The sequence below is a fragment of the Panthera onca genome, chromosome A2 (genome assembly GCF_046562875.1).
Source record: "Panthera onca isolate mPanOnc1 chromosome A2, mPanOnc1 haplotype 2, whole genome shotgun sequence".
NCBI lineage: Eukaryota > Metazoa > Chordata > Mammalia > Carnivora > Felidae > Panthera > Panthera onca.
The window spans coordinates 66,144,800-66,164,409 of NC_138340.1; the positions used below are offsets into that span (position 1 = coordinate 66,144,800).

The 19,610-nt window shown below is 52.0% G+C and overlaps 1 protein-coding gene across 7 annotated transcripts in view; it reads right to left on the reverse strand.

The window, feature by feature from the left end:
* Positions 1-19,610, reverse strand: part of COBL (cordon-bleu WH2 repeat protein) — a 270,241-nt gene that overhangs the window by 211,554 nt on the left and 39,077 nt on the right. Inside the window, exon 1 of one of the 7 annotated variants that reach the window (XM_060632148.3) lies at positions 16,145-16,205. The exons of the other annotated variants lie outside the window; for them this stretch is intronic. The gene's annotated coding sequence lies outside the window, so the exon portion shown is untranslated. Of the gene's footprint in view, positions 1-16,144; positions 16,206-19,610 lie in introns of those variants that run through there. 7 annotated transcript variants of the gene reach the window in all.

Consider the following 19,610-nt stretch of genomic DNA (forward strand, 5'->3'; position numbering starts at 1 on the left):
CGAGAGAAGGAGACAGAATCTGAAGCAGGCTCCAGGCTCCAAGCTGTCAGCACAGAGCCCGACGCGGGGCTCGAACTCATTGACCGTGAGATCATGACCTGAGCTGAAGTCGGACACTCAACTGACTGAGCCACCCAGGCGCCCCTAAGTTTATTTATTTTGGCAGAGAGAGTTCAACAGCAGGGAAGGGGCAGAGACAGAGAGAGAGAGAGAGAGAGAGAGAGAGAGAGAGAGAGAATCCCAAGCAGGCTCCATGCTGTCAGCACAGAGCCCGATGCGGGGCTTGAACTCACAAACTATGAGACCATGACCTGAGCCGAAGTGAAGAGTAGGAGGCCTAACCGACTGAGCCGCCCAGGCACCCCTGTAACTTCTTGAAGCAAACCACATGCATGCACTTCAACCCCTCCTTTGCTCCGTGACCGTCCTTTGGTCTTCCGTTTGGTCCTCAGGAAGGCCATAATTGGTTTTCCCGCTGTCACAGCTTCGGGTCTTTACCTCCTCAGAACATTAACAACAGGATTCCCCACACTGCTGCCTGCTCAGCGGACCTACCCTGTGCCATGCCGTGCGGACGCTCACACGCCCTCTGCAAACGGTCAAGGGGGCCCCCAAGACCATCAGAGGAAAGCCAGCACAGCTGCTAAGGGACTAGATGTGAAACGTTCTCTCATCGGGCCCACAGCGCACACAACTTGTCAATATGCGGAGCCACGAACGTTGACCACATTCGTAGCAATCATTTTGCAATACGTGCGTCAAACCATCACGCCATGGGGCGCCTGGGTGGCTCAGTCCTTAAGCATCTGACTTTGACTCAGGTCACGATCTCATGGTTCCTGAGTTCGAGCCCCGCATCGGGGTCTGTGCTGACAGTGTGGAGCCTGCTTGGGGTTCTCTCTCTCTCCCCCTTACTGCTTGTACTCTCTCTCTCTCTCTCTCTCTCTCTCAAAATAAATAAATAAACTTAAAAAAAAAGATTCTCTCTCTCTCTCCCTCAGCCCCTCTCCCCCACTCATGCTCTCTCTCTCTCTAGAATAAAGAAATAAGTAAGTAAATAACTAAATAAACAATACTTTGTGAATAGTTTGAGCTGTTGGCCAAATGCATACTTCTTTTCTTTTTTTTTTTAAAACCTTTTTTTATTTTTGAGAGAGAGAGGCAGAGACAGAGCGTGAGTGAGGGAGGAACAGAGAGAGAGGGAGACACAGAATCCGAAGCAGGCTCCAGGCTCCGAGCTGTCAGCACAGAGCTGGACACGGGGCTCGAACCCATGAACTGTGAGATGGTGACCTGAGCCGAAGTTGGATGCTTAACGGACTGAGCCGCCCAGGCACCCCTCAAACATGTGGTTTTTAAACCGGTTCGTAAGAAACTAAAGCACAACTTCTACACGAGGCCTGAAATCAATCTGCAAATTTTATCCTATTTTGGACCCTGCTATTTCCAAGAGGCTGCATTCCTGTGCCTAAAAATAAGTGTTTAAAATGCATAATGTAATTAAAAGAGCGATGCTCAGAGCCACCTCACACCTCTTATGTGAGGATTGAGGAAAAACCCCTGAGGTCGCCTGGGATACTGACAAGTGCATCGTCCACATTTGACCCACTCATGCGGACGTTTACACGCCATTCTCCATGGGAAGAGTCAGACAGCCACACTGCCTTTCCTGTATCTCCTCTTTGTTAGTCACCAGTAAATAACTGCGCTTAAAGAAATCAAAGCAAACAGCATGGTCCAGGACGTCGTTTATTTGTGGGTGAACCGGCCGCCTTCCACAGCCTTCTGCTGTGTTGATCCCCCCAAAGAAGGTCTTCATGTCTGAAGGCCTGGGGTAACACTGCCAGGAATATGGCCAGGCAAGGGCTGGCCCACGGCAGAGAATCAAGAAGGCTGAGCATGGGGCGCCTGGGGGGCTCAGTCGGTTGAGCATCCGACTTTGGCTCAGGTCACGATCTCACGGTTCGTGAGTTCGGGCCCCATGTCGGGCTCTGTGCTGACAGCTCGGAGCCCGGAGCTTGCTTCGGATTCTGTGTCTCCCTCTCTCTGACCCCCTCCCCTGCACATGCTCTCTCCTCTCTCTCAAAATTAAATAAACATGAAAAAAATTGAAAAAAAAAAAAAAAAAAAAGCAGGCTGAGCGTGTCCTGGCAAGGACAGAAGGTCCACAGGTCCAGGGAGGGGAGAGGGGCGCTCATCGTGAATCCTGGCCCGAAGGGAGTCACGTTATCTCCTGAAACTCTGATAACGGCCAACGAAAGTGGGCGGGCACGCCGGGCCCAGCTAGGCGACCTCACTTGGCCAACCAAGGTCACCGGGCTGACCAGCCCTGGTTCCAGCTCAGCCCCTGCTCTGCCCCCCAGCTCGTGCACGGTGGGGGAAGCCCCCGCTGCTTAGACACGGCCGTATGGACACAAGCCAGTTTCCTGGCCCTGGCGCTGGCTCGCGGCCCCCCCTCCACCAAGGGTCTGGTGGCTATTTTTACTCCTTGCTCTGACATGCAGTTAAAAGCAGTTCTGGCACGTGCTCTGGAAAGCTATGCGGCTCAGCCCAGAGGCCCGGGCCGTCCAGTCGCACGGTGGGTGGTGGCCGCTGGGTGGGCAGCCCCAGGCCCGAGGAGGGGAGGGCTCCCAGGCCGCGGCCTTGAACTGCAGCCCTTGGAACAGGCTCTCTGTTTCCTCCCACCCCGGTACGTCCCCTGATGGAGAAAAGCCAGCATTCTCAGTCTGCCGATCCTCGGGGGAAACGAGGGCTGGGACACGAAAGGTCTGGTCCTGAAACTGTCTGCGGGGGCCTCTGTCCAGCCGTACATTTTCTCAGGGCCTCTTGGAAGCGAACTCATGCCACAGGCAAAGCCTCCGCGCCTCGGAAAAGCGCCCCGTTGGGGACTTTCAGAGCACACGCAGTGGCTCGCAGCCAGTCCCCTGCTTTAGAACGTCACAGAAAGGCAGTGACCGCACCAGTGTGCCTCCAGGTTCCTACTTGGAGGTCGGCCTCCCGCGGAGAAGGCCCCCGGGGCGTCTGGCCCACCGGCAACCACATCACTCGGGATCAGTACTCACTTTCAACCCCTCCTGTCAGACCCTCCACGTGCCTTCTTTCCACGTGGTCCATTGTTTCCAGCGTCTTCTTCCCCCACCACAGGGATCCCCTGGGGTCAGTACCATCATCACCATTTACTAGTGAGGAAATCAGAGCTCACAGAGGCCATGCGACTCAACCAAGGTCGCCAACGGGTAAAGCAATGACAGGTTTTATTAGTTTGCCGCATTGTTGAGCTCAAGGGCATTCCCCGTCCCACACCCCGTCTGCCTAAGTTCGGTTTGCAGGGAGGGAGAAAGTGGTGCTTTTCATAGACCTGGGACGGTTCCGTGCAAAACCCGTGACGTAGTCACTGTTATGCTGAATACAACGGACAAGAGTTTAGCAGGGAATGAAGCACAGGACCCAAACCAGGTAAGGTGAGCACATGACTCCACCGACCTTCAGCTCCTACGGCAGCAGCCCAAGGCTCTGGGCTCCCCAGGGGTCACAGCACGGACAGGAAGCCTAACCAGAGTCCACGTGCCCGTGTCCCAAGATGAAAGAAGTCAGTGCCCCCAAAGACTACTTTCCCGCAAGCCTTCATAGCGAGGTTACAGTGTTAAACAGCGAATTATGCCCCTAACGCCTGCCGAAAAACAAAATATATATATAGTAACAGTTTTCCAACAGCTGCCTCTCCTCCCCCAACAAAACCAGCAAGGCTCAATTCCGTGCAGGGTCCACACAGTCCTGTCAAATTCGCAACTATCCCCTGGGCGGGCTGACTGAGGATAAAACACGGCATATCTAAGGGAAGCAGAGGGGTTGGGCACAGCAGGTGCACGCACTGAACTGTAAAACCCTTCTGGGTTTTGCGAAACGGGCAATGAATTTGGTACGTCCAGCCTACAGTTGAACAATACGCACAGGTGTATTCTGTGAAGCAAGGGACGCTTCTGAACTTTGTATTTCAGTTGCATGTTTTCGTTTGAGAAGATGGTATTTACTCTGGGATTACTACAGATTAATCTATAAAATTGTACACAGATCTATAAAACGTATAGGTAAAACATTCAGTTAAAATTGTTTTCTAAAAAGGAGCGCCTGGGTGGCTCAGTCGGCTAAACGTCTGATGCGGGCTCAGGTCGTGATCTCATGATTCGTGGGTTCGAGCCCTGCATCAGAGCCTGGAGCCTGCTTCGGATTCTGTGTCTCCCTCTCTCTCCCCCTGCCTCTCTCCCACTTGTGTGCGTGCACTCTCTCTCTCTCTCAAAAGTAAATAAACCATTTTTTGAAAAACACTAAAACATTAAAAAATTGTGTTCTGAGATTATTAACATTTGCCATCAATCACCCAAAATATGAAATGAAAGAAGAGCCATTTTAATGTCTAGCAAAATAATTTGATCTAAAGAAAAACAGATACATTAACAAAAGTACTAGAAATTCACTCAGATTTGATTACATTTCCCTTCTCTCTTCCTGTCAGAAAAGATCTTCAATTAGGCATCAGTAATCAATGAGGAATGTTTTGCTTAATGAATCAAAAGTTACAGCTAAGCTTTCAGGACATTGTGTATTCATACAACAAAAGAAATGCATTATTTATTTACCCATAATGCTTGTTTGCTAATTTTGATATTACTCTTCCTGGAAATAAGATAGCTGTTTTTGAAATGTACATTTTTGTAACTAGAAATAAGACTTGTAGCCACTGCTCTTAATGAAGATAGTTACTACTTACTATCCTAAATAAATTAAGAGAGCATGTTATGTTTAAGAGTAAAATTATGGGGTGCCTGGGTGGCTCAGTGGGTTGAGTGTCTGACCATTTCTGCTCAGGTCATGATCCCAGGGTCGTGGGATCGAGCCCCATGTCAGCCTCTGCTGAGCAAAGAGCCTGCTTAAGGTTCTTTCTCTCTCTCTCTCTCTGTCTTTCCCTCTGCCCTCTCCCCACTCACGCTCTCTCTAAAATAAAATTTTAAAGAAGAGTGTAATTCTTTAACGGTTAAAAGCATATAGTATTTTAAAATATCTAAAACAAATTATGAAATGGCTCTCGTATATCTGATGTATAGAACTGCATAACATCTAAAATTTACACTGAGGTTTTATTTATTTATTTATTTATTTATTTATTTATTTATTTATTTTATGGTGAGGTCCCTTCCTGGTGTAAGTCCACCGCTGCTGAGAAAGAGACAGACAGAGATCTACGAGTCAACAGGCTAGTGATCTTGGAGCTCAAGATACGAGTATCAGTTGATTCAGCCCCAGGAGAGGGCAGTGGGCAGGGTGTGTCAAGCCGGGCAGGCTGTGCTATGTGTTAAGAGTGGGAGAGGGCAGGGGCTCCTGGCTGGCTCAGTCGGTTGAGCGTTCGACTTTGGCTCAGATCATGATCTCACGGTTCGTGGGTTCAAGCCCTGCATCGGGCTCTGTGCTGACAGCTCAGAGCCTGAAGCCTGCTTCGGATCCTGTGTCTCCCTCTCTTTGCCCTTCCCCAGCTCACGCCCTCTCTCTCAAAACCAAATTAATATTTTTTAAAAAAGTAAAAAAGGGGCGCCTGGGTGGCTCAGTCGGTTAAGTGTCCGACTTCAGCTCAGGTCATGATCTCACGGTTCGTGGGTTCAAGCCCCGTGTCAGGCTCTGTGCTGAAGGCTTGCTCGGAGCCTGGAGCCTGCTTCGGATTCTGTGTCCCTTTCTTTCTCTGTCCCTCCCCCTCTTGTGCTCTGTCTCACTCTGTCTCTCAACAATAAATAAATGTAAAAAAAAAAAGTAAAAAAAAAAAGAGTGGGATCGGGTATTGCTAAGAGGTGAGGAACTGAGATTGTAGAGAGGTCACGGCTGGATGCCTGGACATCATCCCTTTTGTGACAGGAAACCCGTGGAGGGTTGCAGGCAGGGCCATAATAACAAGGTGGTGTCTGCCTCTGGCCATGACATCCCTAAAGGTGTGAGGAGAGTGGGTTTGGATCACATCCTGCCTTGATCCAGAACTTTCTGAGGGCATCCTGTAACCTTTGGAAAAGATACATCCATTTCCACAGGCCGGCTCTCCCCACCTGCCCTCCTGCCAGTCTCCCCAAGCTCAGCTACTCCAACCACACGGACCGCTTTCCCACTCCACGGGCACACCAAGCTCAGCCCCACCCCAGGACGTTTGCACATGCCATCCCACACCCTGGCCTGGCCCACTCCTCTCCTCATGGAAGTCTGTGAACAATGACATCTCCTCCAAGAAGCTTCCCTGACAGTTCACCCAAAACACCAGCCTGAAATTACATCTTTAAGTATTTCTCTCCAACCCCCCCCCCCCACCCCGGAGCACAACGTGTATGTTAATGCCTACATTCCCAGGTGTGAAACACTGGTGAATAATACGTCCTCAATAAATATCAATTAAATGGATGAATGAATAGGTTCTGGTCCAAGAAGGCCAGAGAGGAGGTTCCAGAAGAGGCAATCATCAAAGTCATGCGCTGAGGACCGAGCCAGTGAAGTCAGGGCTGAGGGGACATCAGGGGGTGGGGTTGCGGGAAAGGACCTCTGAACTTGAGGAGTGAGTCGAGGGCGACCGACCAAGCTAAGGCTCAGTCACAAAGGGCAGGGCTGGGCTCCACTGCCTCGACCAGGGGAAGCGTGGCAGGCCATCCAGTCCCAGGCCTGTGCACCCCCAAGGCAGGGCGACCCAGACTGTCCTTGTACTCACTGTCACACAGAAGGAAACAAAGAAGGAAAACAAAGAAAACAAAGAAGGAAAATAATTTAAGTGATAAAAGTACATTCAGATGTATCAGCACATTAAGGAGAGACTGGGAGGCGTCCTGCCAAGGGCCACGCCAGGTATACAAGATGAAGGGAGACGCTGTTCCTCCTTTGGCAAGAGGACAAAGAAAGTGTCCCTGCCCTGGGCTTCAGGAAGACACATGGGCAGCACCATCCCAGAACCACGGAGCAAACGGCTTGGCTTTTTAAGCAAGAGGATCAAAGTCAGAAGGGCACGTTTCAAAAATTATGTCCCCTGGGGGGCTCAGTCGGTTAAGCATTCGACTCTTGGTTTCGGCTCAGGTCACGATCTCACAGTTCGTGAGTTCGAGCCCCGCGTCGGGCTCTGTGCGGACAGTGCTGATCCCAGGGATGCTCTCTCCCTCTCTCTGCCCCTCCCCTGCATGCACTCTCTCTCTCTCTCTCTCTGTCTCTCTCTCTCAATAAATGAACATTAAAAAACTGATTTTTGGCAGCAGCGTGAAAGGGGGGAGGAGAAAGGCTGAGGCCTGAGGCAGGAACTGAGAACTGCGTTTCGGGGGACACTGGACCTCCCCACACAGGGAAGATGGAGACCACAGTGATGTGTCTACACAGACTCCAGAAGCTGCAGGGGGTGGGCTGGGAGGACTCGGACAGACCCACCTCCTGCCCCGCCAACACCCTCCCCACCCAGGCCTTCTAACCCACCCTTGTGATTCAGCTTCCCAGATTCTGTGCCTCAGATCAAGTCAGTGTCCCATCCAAGGAGGGGGGCAGGGTGGATCTCCAAGGTCCCCCCGAAATCTCGGCTTGGATTCCTACCTGCTGTGGATCTGCAGATCCCCAAGGACAGCGGAGCCCCCCGCCCCCTGAGACCGGCCCAGCCGGCCACCCTACATGGGATCTCAGATTAGTCATGAGACTTGCATGTTAACTGATTTCCTGGGGGGGCTAGGGATTAGGGACCAGGGACCAGTGACAGAAATGAATTGGGAGAAACTATTCATAATGGCATCTGTAACTTCCTCAGGGACAAGAAGAAAAACCTCGTTTTTGCAGGCAAACCGGTGCTGGAGGGCCCCACTCTAGTGCTACATTGGGGTCCACGTCTCGGTGCTTTCCAGCCCTTTTGAGGGCGTGGGGATCCCCGGTGTGGCCTCAGGGCTAAGGGGTGGGTTCTGATCCCAGCCGCCTGCAGGTTCAAGGGCTTCTGGCTGGGAGAGGGAACAGGCCAGACCGGTTTGGTCGGACCGGCTTGGGACCGTGACACAATCCTAATGTCATCCAGACAATTGCCAGACATTTCGCAAGGATCCTCTCAACAAAGCAGTGTGACAGAAGGACAACTGTCCCCACTGCAAACAAGGGAGAGGGGACAACGCTGACTGTGAGGGATATCCCGACACAGCGTCTCATTAATTCTGGTGACAGCACGCTGCACAAGGGAGGGGCTATCACCCCAACTTCTCCATTAAGTGACTGTCAAACGGCAACGAGACTAGGACAGAGCAGAGCCAGGACCCCCGTCCACGTCTATGCAAGCCTGACCGCCAGGAGATGTGTTCCCGGTCCAGACTGCAGCCTTCCCGGATTCCCAGAACTGCCGGATCAAACTGCAGGGCTGGGGAGGCCAGACGCACGAGGAATTTTGAGGGAATCTGCTCGTTACCGCGACACAGGGACATCGCCAAGTCCCTCCGTCCATCCATCGCAGGCTGTCTAAACAGACCCTGATGAGGACACTGGTGGGTTGGCGGTTGGGGGGGGGGGGGGGGGGATGAACCTGTGCAGCCGCACAAAGAAACGAGGACACTGTGTAAAGGTAGCTGTTTTACGTCACTGCTCAAATAATAATAACGATAAATAATAATAATAAAATAAGAATAAAAATAACAAGCCATCCACAAAGCTTGAAGCAAAATGAGCCAAATACTTTTACCTGTACGTTAATCTTGTAACATCCGGGGCACTCCAGTGGGTGGGAGGCAGTGGGGTATGTGGAGGGCCCGTTATCATGTCCCTCAGACAGACAGGTAAACAAATAGATAGAGGGGTGTGTGTGTGTGTGTGTGTGTGTGCACGCATGCATGCCCACACTTGCAAAAGTAAATTTCATGTGAATAAGTGTATTGAATGTCCGTGTGAAATGCTATTTTTTCAAATTTATTTATTTATTTTGAGACAAAGAAAGAGAGTGCAAGTGGGGTGGGGGGTGGGGGGAGGGAGAGAGAGAAAATCCCAAGCAGGTTCTGTCACTGCAGAGCCCACAGAGCCCGATGCGGGGCTCGAACTCACGAACTGTGAGATCATGACCTGAGCTGAAGTCAGACGCTTCATGGACGGAGCCCCCCAGGGGCCCCTGCAAATGCTAATTTTTAAGAGAGAGGACGCAAGGGGCTCTGGATGCCAGGTGCTACCTTTCTCCAGGTTCCAGGGTGTGGGGAAGCCAGATCACAGCCTTTGCTTCTAATGTAAAGTCCTCCTGGGAAGGCAGGGGAAGTGGCCCAGTGCTGTGCAATGAACAGCAGCCCTTGTAACGCCCGCTTGGGTCATCCACAAAGCGTTAGGAAAGCTCTTACCCTTCTCTGCACCGCCCCCCCCCCAAACCCAGACAGTCCCACACTTCCTGTTTCAGCTTCACGGTGGTTTTCTGAGGCTAGCCGTGTTTGCACTCCCCTCGGAAGTCAGGGGCAGGAGGAATCAAGGGTCACGAAGCTCTGCAAACAGAGGAGACCCAAGGAACTGGCCCAGAGAGCCCAGCCCCAGGGCAGACCCCAGCGCACTGACCCCTGCCCAACAGGGAAACCCCCAGGGAGGCGGCAAACAGCAGGCGGCTGTGAGGGTGGTGACAGAAGAATCCCCAGACGGAGGCCGGACAGGCACAGCTGAGGTCAAATGCCCCTGGGCTCCAAGAAGGAGGAGGCAAATTAGCTTACTTTCCGGCCCTGGGTACACAACCCATCTCAGTCCAAAGATCCAAACACGAGTGCTCAAAGAGGAAGCAGTCCGTGTGGCACCCGGCCACAGCCCCTGGAAGAGACCCGGCTCATGGAACCCCGGGGACAGGAACGTGTGGCCCACCCACAGCCTCGCTCTGTCGCCACCGGTCCGTGATCCCCACAGCATGGCTCTGTGTGTCCCATCAGGAGTTGCAGGTCAGATGGGTCGGCCGTCCACGTGGATTAGCAGGTGTTTGCCCATGTGAGAGACTGTACATCCACCGACACATCCCAAACCAGCAGCCATCGGGACACGTCTACTCTGCGTGAGAACACACGTCAGAGTTTACGACACGGGTCAGAGTTAAATGCGCCTCGGTGCGTGGAGGTTTCTCGCTTCTCCAAAGGGGAGAATATATGTACACGGTACATATATCTATCGCCGTACGTGCTCCCTCGGGAATCATCTCCCATGATAGTTAATAATATTCATTAGATACGAAGACAAATCTTGACTTTGTATGTTAACTAGGGGTGCACGCTGTTAACATACCTTCATTTCTAAGAAACAACCTTATATGTGGGCAAATGAATTGCAAAGTGATACAGGATTTCATTTTCTGGACGGAAACCAAATGTACAGGGAAATGGGCTTTTTTTATTTGTTTGTTTTGCTTTAAAAATCGACTGGCTATCGGGGCGCCTGGGTGGCTCAGTCGGTTGGGCGTCTGACTTCGGCTCAGGTCACGATCTCGCGGTCCGTGAGTTCGAGCCCCGCATCTGGCTCTGGGCTGATGGCTCGGAGCCTGGAGCCTGCTTCCGATTCTGTGTCTCCCTCTCTCTCTGCCCCTCCCCCGTTCATGCTCTGTCTCTGTCTCAAAAATAAATAAAACGTTAAAAAAAAATTAAAAAAAAAATCGACTGGCTATTAACATTTTTTTTAGTGTTTATTTTTTGAGAGAGAGAGGGAAAGAGAGAGAGAGAGAGACAGAGCGTGGGCAGGGGAGGGGAAGAGATAGAGGGAGACACAGGATCAGAAACAGGCTCCAGGCTCTGAGCTGTCAGCCCAGAGCCCGACACAGGGCTCAAACACAAGAACGACAAGATCATGACCTGAGGGAAAGTGGGACAGAGGCTTAACCGACTGCGTCCCCCCCAGGCACTCCTTGACTGGCTATTTTAAATGCAAAGTGAGGTATGGGGCAGGTACATCAGCACAAACAACATGCTGTGTGTCCGGCAAAGGAAGAATGAAGAGATTTCAGGACACCTAACCCAGGAAATTAACTTTTTTACTCAGATACACAGCTTAGGGGTCTCGGGAGGAGAATCCAAAGGCACATTGGCAAAGTGAGCCCCATCTTTATTACCTTTTCAAGGTCAGACTCCTCTGCTGCTTACTTTTAACCTGCAATGCACTATGGAGCTGAAGTCATGAGATTACAGACAAAAAAGCATGGGAAGTTGTACAGTGGTCGAAATTTCCAGAAGGCCTTGTGAGAAACCCAAAAGTTTCCCTAAACACACTTGGCACTTTGCAAACACCTCCACCTGCCCCCAATTCTCCCTGCACACGAACGCAGAGGCCACACTTGGGCCAGCGTTTGACATGTATCCATGTGGCGAGCCGTGCTGACAGCTCAGAGCCTGGAGCCTGTTTCGGATTCTGTGTCTCCCGCTCTCTCTGCCCCTCCCCTGCTCACGCTCTGTCTCTCTCTGTCTCAAAAATAAATAAACACAAATAAATAAATAAATAAATAAATAAATAAAAGATAAACAAACTTAAAAAAAAAAACAAGAAATAATAATACCCCAAGTAGTAAGTGTTCACTATGGGACGGGTTATATACATGCTTCCATGATTTCATCTTCACGGCTCCACAAAGCAGGTGTTACAGATGGGTACAAACACGGAGCGTCTCAAGCAGGTTCCCTGGAAAAGAGAGCCTGAGTTTCTGTGCTGACCCTTTCATAGCTCGTGCAATCCTGGGGAAGCAAGAGTGAGGCGGGGGGGGGGGGGGGGGGGGAGCGGACATCAGATCGCAGGTGCCCTGCTGCTGACAGCTCTGTGGCCAGATCACTGCTCAGTGTCACCTGAGGCCTGTCCTCCAAAGCCACGGTTTACTGTCTCTTTTCAAATGAGTTTACCCTCGCAGCAACTGGGTCCTAAGTCACGTCACACTTCAATGACCTCAGGACAGGAGGAGAGAGCTGCTTGGCACTGGAGAGAGGCCTGGAGTTGTCACAACGTGCTCATAAGTGACACAAGGAACAAGATGCGGCCACCACACCGGGTCTCCTGTCTGACCAGTCTGGCCAGAGAGCGGAGCACGTATGCAGATCTGGACAGGTGCATTCGGAACCTGCCGACGCCTGCGGGCCCGCATGAGGCAGGTCAGGTTCAGGCTCAGGAGTCCTGGCTTCCTTCCCCAGGGCTCCGCCACTCCTCTCCTTCTCATTTCCTCCAGCGGAACAGATGACCCTTAGCTCAAACCAAAGCAAATCCAACCGTGACTCTGGTTCGTCATAATAACCCTTGATTCTGCGAAAGCCAGAGTTAGGAAAGGGAATGAGTATTCTACAGTTTCTTCATAGACACTTTGTTTAGAGTTTCAATTGGAAAATTGATGTTCGCGGGGCGCCTGGGTGGCTCAGCCGGTTGAGTGTCCGACTCTCGATTTCGGCTCAGGTCACGATCTCACGGTTTGTGGGTTCAAGCCCCGCATCCAGATCTGCATGGACAGCGCGGAACCTGCTTGGGAGTCTCTCTCTCCTTCTCTCTGCCCCTCCCCTGCTCTCTCTGTCTCTCTCAAAAACAAATAAGCTTAAAAAACTTTTTAAAAAGAAAATTGATGTGCACAGTTATACCGATCCTCCCGATGAAGAATCTTTGGTCAAGAAACAAGAGACTCTGTCACCCTGATTGAAGCTCTGTCACCCTGATTGAAGACGTGGCAGGATCGAGCACCAAAGAATATCAGAAAGCAGTTGACCATTCTATTTACACAAGACAGTGGTTCATCAGAAGTGCTTTGTGTGCGCGGCTTCTGGCCCCCCTCTGCCCTATGATTGAGTCAGCAAATTAGGAAAAGAGAAACCCAAATGTCTCCAACACGCACATTTCCATCTGAAGTCTATTTTTACACCCTCTGAAATGAACTTGGGTCTGAAGGCACCTGTGTTGTCTTAGAAACACTTCCTGCCAAGCGTAACCTGTGGACAGCGGCCGACTCTGGACACCCGCCTGAGCACACGGCTGAGTTGGACAAAATAAAATGCACCCCTTTAGGAAAAGGGGAAGAGAAAACACTTACTTTCGAAAGGTTCCTTTATGCAGCCCAAACACCGCAAAACTCCGAGCCAGCCCTGGCTGTGATGTGGTGAATAGCCCTAGTTCCGTTCAAAACAAGGTTTCCTCCAAAGACGCCGATTCTTGGGTAGAGTCCTGAATTTCCTCAACACGCTCATTCATTCACATGTTTATTATGTGCCTACTATGTGCCAGGCACTGTTCTCTGGAGCCTCGTGGGGGAAGACAGGGCCCGGGAACTCAGTGCATTTTGGCATCAGACAAAACCATCTGGCTGATGGCTGACACTCGACTCGCTTTAAAAAGAGACAACACTCTTCATTAAACAGAGATAATGCCAGCACAAATATTCACAGCGGCATAAATGTAGTAACTGTGGTCAGATCCTATCCTGAGACTGGAGTTTAATAAGAGAATATCTCCAGGGGAAAAAACGAGAGGCACAAATTTTACATGTGGAGACCCGAGACATCCGAAGGTTTATTTTTTTCCTCAATGTAGGTTTGATAACCATTTCCTTATATTTACTATGTGCCTAAAATACGTCCTGTCGTTCAACTTAAACACACACACACATCACACACACGCATGCGGGAAGATCAGGGTTCAGAAATCTGCAAGGGTGTATGTGTGCTCCCAAGACACGGTACTGACATCTTATTAACTTTTTGGTAAATTTAATTATTTGTACAGAGATACTATGGGAGCTCCTTAGCTAAGGAACGTGGACGTGCTTCCTTGGCGGCCGCCCAAATTGTATTCATCCTTTGTGGTCTAACCAGTCCTCCACCTGGGAACCCCTTTGGGATGGCCCAGCAGCCTGGTACACATCCATGCTGGTGGTCAATGCACTGGTTTACAAGCTTTGGTATACAAAAGAGCCAGCTGGAGGGCTTCTGACGATTCCCTAGTAGATTCTGATTCCTGAATATTTACAGAGCATCCTGGTTGATGCTGAGCGCAGCTGAGGACCACTGGTGTAAGCCAACCATGGCGAAGCAAGGGTCAAGGAGAGAGAAAAACAACTCTTGATTGATTATAGGTCCCACCTACTCCATTAGCCTCCACCTACTTTCTGTAAACTTACCCCCAGGTACTTAAAAAGGACAGACTAAGATTAAGGGGCCGGGAAGTACGTCCAAGTATAGTAGGCATGAAGAGTGGATTCTCTGTTGATTTCTTTGGCTCGAATGCGTGGGGTATAAGACAGGGACAGTCTATCTCAGGGGTCCACAAGCTTCCACCCACTGTGTTTTTGTATGGCCAGCAAGCTAAGAATGTTTTTACAATTTGAAAATGGTTGAGGGGGACAAAGCAAACGAGGAATGATCGGTCATGACACGTGGATTCACAAGAAATTCAAATTTCAGCGTCCATAAATAAAGCTTTATTGGAACCCAGCCATGCCCGTTCATTTACATAAGGTCTGAGGCTGCTTTTGCCAAAAGATGTCAGAGTTGAGGGGTCCCCACAGAGACACACGCCCCACCCCCGCAGCAGGAAATACCTGCCATCTGGCCTTTTACTGACAAGTGGGGGGACTCCCCACCCGTAGAGCCTTGGCAGACACACAGACCCTCCGGAATCTGGACCCTCTCATTCCACGCTTTCTTTGATCCTTTCTGGAAAACGCACAGATTGATCCTTGGAGTTGGTGGGTGGCTAGCTAGTAAGGCGGATCTCTGCGGCTCCGACCCGTCTGAGGATTTTCTTCCCAAGAGGCCACTGTGTTATTCGCAAACAGTTTATGCCTGCGGTACCTAACTATAATCCCGTCACTTAAATAGAACGTTACAGAACATAAAGGACGTAAAGAGGAGGAACGGGATGATTTTCACGGAACCTAAGTTAAGCATTCAAGGAACAGAAGAGGGGTGGCTGAAATTAACGAACGAACGAATGTTTACTTGGGTGATGGAAAGACAACTGAACAGGAGGAAAAAACAAATTGGTCAGCAACGGGAAGGTCCTACACTCAGATTTTATCAAAATTCTTTTCAAATTCTTGATTGACTTTTTAGGGAACCTGCGGTTGAAAAGCCGCAGGCAATGACTCCTTGGTGCGTGTGCACCAGAGGACTGCAAAAACACGTCAAGGCTTTTTGTAGAAACACTTGGCCTGTTAAACTAAGGTACTGACCACGTGACCCATCCTTAATCCCACCCAGGGCAGAGGAGTGGTTTCTGCCATCACGTGGTCGCTGTCCCCACGCTCCCTGCTGTTCACGTGTGATGGATGTCCGCATGATGTCCCCCATGAAGTCCCCATGAAGTCCCCATGATGTCCCCCACCGCACACCTGAGAGAGCTGCACAGGGTATGGGAACCTTCAACCCCAGGACAGCCTACCTCAACCACTCTGTGATTCGACCCCAGAGAAGCCACAGTCAAAAGACATTAAACAGGGGCTCCTGGGTGGCTCAGTCGGTTAAGCATCTGACTTCAGCTCAGGTCATGGTCTCAGGGTTCATGAGTTCAAGCCCTGCGTTGGGATTCTCTCTCTCTCTCTCTCTCTCTCTGCCCCTCACTCAATCTTTCTCTCTCTTAAAAATACACACACACACACACACACACACACACACACACATATATAAATAAACATTTAACATTGCAAGAACTATAGACAGTTTTGCTATTTAACACTCCACCATGGGCCGTGCAAGAAAAATAACTCACTTAAATATGGAACCTTTAAAGGGAAAATCCAGAGTACCGAGAATAAGCGCGGTCAGGAAGGAGACTGAGCAGCGCTCCTCCCGAGATCCTCAGCATCCACGCAGAGCACCCAGACCCCTGACCGCTCACGCAAGCACAGGGCTGGCCAGCCACCTCTGCGTCTCTGTGTCTGGGCGCTCATCTATGGAACCCGCAGCAACAACCCCACAAATACCCGCCTTCTCTCTCCTGGGACTACAGTCCAATCATCCTCGACTGCAAAGCAACCCCAAAACATAAAGCTGTATGTGCTGTGAATTTTCAATCTGCGTCCTAGCTTGTCACAAAAATGCTCGGGGCAATACGGCAGGCGCCTCTACTTACAATTCCCCACTTGCCAAAAAAGAAAGGGGCGTTCCTGAAAAAACCATTCTAGAGAGCAGGGGAGCAGGTGCCGAGGTGGACTTACCTTCCGCAAGGAGCTTCCGTGGGTGGGAAGAGAAACTATCCCCCCGCCCTGCAGGCAGCTCTCGCCTCCCAAGTGCCCGGGGGGCCCTTTCCTGGCATATTTATAGTGACCGGGCTTATTTGGCATTTAAAGTCAAGATTCTAAAAATAAACCCTAAGTTTCGCCAGGCAAACTAATTTTACCTATCTGAAAACAGTTAACTTGCCTAAATATTTCACTCATCACACACAACTCCAAAAATACATAGACACTGCAGTGGTTTTAGGATTCCCACACCTCCTACGGCTTATTTGAGGTGTTTATATTTAAAGTGTCACCGAACCGCTCCCAGGCTTGGGCACCCACCCGGCGTTCCCTTTAGTGAGGTCAGCTGCACCATCGCCCCATTAAGGGTGGTCTCCCCAGCGTCACTGTTCTGGTCCCCCACCCGCACTCTCTCCTTGTAGAGGACAGTGCCCCGGCCTCAGACTCCGCCTCCTTCCCAAATGCAGCCTGGGCCTCAGGCTGGGGCACCCACCTCTTCTCCTGCCCAGGGCCCCCATCACCTGCCGCGTGTGTCCACGGCTGCCACCCTCCCCCCACGTACTCAAACTCACACCAGCCTGTGTCCACATCTCCCCTCCCACACACACACCTGTGCCTGCAAGGTCATCACCATCCTTGCTGTCTGCTGAGCAAAGAGCATCACTCAGTTTCAATGGTCTCGTCTCGTCCCCACATCCAAAAGCTGGCCACAGCCCGCGGGCCACACCTTTGCAGGAGCCTCCACTATTGCCCCTCTTGTCCACGGTCACCACTGCCACTCTCACGTCAGGTTTTGAAGGGACTTCTGAGATACTCTCATTAGGGTGAATTCTTCTCTGATGCAAATACTTTGACTTGATTTTCATGCCTGTGTTTTTATTATTTTTTTTAAGACTTTTAAAATGTTTATTTACTTTTGAGAGATGGAGAGAGACGGAGCGTGAGTGGGGGGTGGGCAATGAGATTGGGACACAGAATCCGAAGCAGCCTCCAGGCTCCGAGCTGTCAGCACAGAGCCCGACGCAGGGCTCAAACTCATGAGCTGAAGTCAGACCTTAACGGACTGAACCTCCCAGATGCCCCAGATCTGCGTTTTATAGACACTGGTTTTGGCTGACGTGGGAAACACCAGTATTATCACATTAATGTCAAAACGATCTGGGCCTGGTCTTCAACTCTCTACTGCCTGGAAAGCCCAGCTTCCTGAGCACCCTGAGAAGTGATGCAGGAGGGAGGTGGGGTGGGGAAGGCAAAGGGATCCAGGACAGGGGGAGCAGGGAAGCGAGTGAGACAGTAGATGTCTGCTCCCCTCAGGATGCATCAGAGCAAGGGGGGGACCCAGGGCCAGCCCGCAGAGGGAGAGGGACCAGAGGGCTGGCTGCAGACAACAAGTCTGCCCCAGGACCCGGGCCTCCCCCAGCTGCAGGGACAGGCAGGTGGGGCACTAGAGAGAGGCAGGGACAAGGTCTGTACCCAAATCCTGAAGCCCAGGGCTGCCCTGGAGACTTCTGTGTCTCTCTCTACCAGTGATGCTACGTGACGTTAACGAAAGTCCTGAGTGTCGGCTGAGAGTGCACTTTCGCAATGAGACTTCTTTTGAGATTGCCGGGAATCCCGCTTCCAGATTTGGGTCACAGGACCAGGCCGCTCTGGCATCTGGCCCCTGCAGCCCCCGCCCCTGCCATGCCGATGGGCCCCCCCCCCCCACTTGCCAGAACCCACCTGTGGGGCAGGGAACAGGGGAGCGAGGCTCCAGCAGGGAAGGGAGGCGCCCCTTTATGCGAGGACATGCCCAGAGAAAACAGAAATGAAGGTCCTCACCACCATCCAGCAGCAGACTGGCAGGTCGAGGCCTGGGAGACGCCGTGGCAGGGACAGAGATGTCCCCAACCATATGTTGCTGCTGTCACTTGGACAACTTGGAAGATACACAGAGGCCCAGGCAGCAGGGACCCAGAGTCCCCCCTCCCCGGGGACGCGGGGCGGGGAAGGGGGGGGAGGCCCTCCCCCACTGGGAGCTCTCTGAATTCCTCAGGCGGCTCCACCAGGCCAGGACAAAGAATCATCCAGAAGGTCAGAAATTCCAGCTGTTGCCTCGCAGTGGAAAATCAAAAGGCAACTGTCTCCATTTTTTCCGACACGTGTCTTTGAAGACTGACTACATTTTGCAGCCCCGCGTCTCTCCCCAGTTGGGTTCTCTGTTTCCTCCCATCTGCCCAGCTAGGGTTTTAATAAAGACGCCCTTATCAGGCCCTTATTTGCCCTTCAATGGCAGTGAGCTCAGCTCTTTTTTCCTGGGGAACGCCCTCCGGCTTCCCCAAACAAAAGCCACTGCTCTAAACACTGGGGGCTCCTTGTTGGAGGAAACAAACACCCTGGTGAAGCCTGTAAAGGAAGATGTGCGCTTGGGCTCCAGGCACCGGAAGAGACGCCCCTCCTTTTGGTTACAAGAAAACAGGAATCCTCGGGAATCTGTGCAATGAGCGCCCGCAGATTCCGGGCTGCGTGGCCAGCACACATCATCAGGCCATCGCAACCTGTGATACGATGCCCTTTCACTGCTTCTAAGCCGGTGTCCCCGGAGGCAGGAGCCTCGCTGGGCAGGACTGGTTGGCCGTGGTGATTTGTCCCGCTGCGGCCACCGGGGAGCCCAAAAGCCTGGTTCCTTCTGGGAAAGGGCAATCTGGCAGCACTTTGGGGAAAGGGTCACAGGTGAGTGGCTACCACCTGCGGTGACTCATGCCATGGCCACCTCTCAGGCCCTGTTCCCTCAGACATTCTGGGTAGCTGGAGCAAAGGTGCTGATCGGCCAGTGGGGAGGGGTCCCCGGCCCTGGAGAGTCTGGCCCTCAGCAGACAGTGAGGAGGGAGTCATCGGAAAGTCATAAAAATTGGAAGGCTGGCCAGGTAGGAGTCACACGACGGAGCAGAGGGTGCAGAGGGTGAGTGGTGCAGCACCAAGGTCAGGGACCCCGTCTAGGGGCAATGACCATGCCCCGATGGTTGCAGCAGACACAACCTGAGCCCCCTGGTCCTGGCTCCCATGAGGTGCCACCATCGACCTCTGCAGGGGCAGCCTCCAGGGGCTGGACCACAAGCCACGCCAGGACGGGCTTCCTGTGCCCGAGGCTCAGGGGCAAGGCCGTCTCTGTCGCCAGGGGTGCTCTGGGATCCAAGCAAACATCAGGCGAAGCCCAAAACTGCCAGGTCTGCACTTGTGAGGCTCCGCTCCTCCCACCCCCAAGATCTGCCAGACTCTCCCTCGGCTTGTAGCACATGGCTCCCCGGGCCCACATTCCGGCACACGTGGTCCTGGCCCGGCCAGCACATGCCCCCCGAGGCCCCCTCCCCGGCCACCCTCATTACCCACTCCCCTGGAAAATGACGCTGGTCAAATCCCCACAAGGAGAGACTGTTACGCCCTCTCCCCGCTAAGGACACTG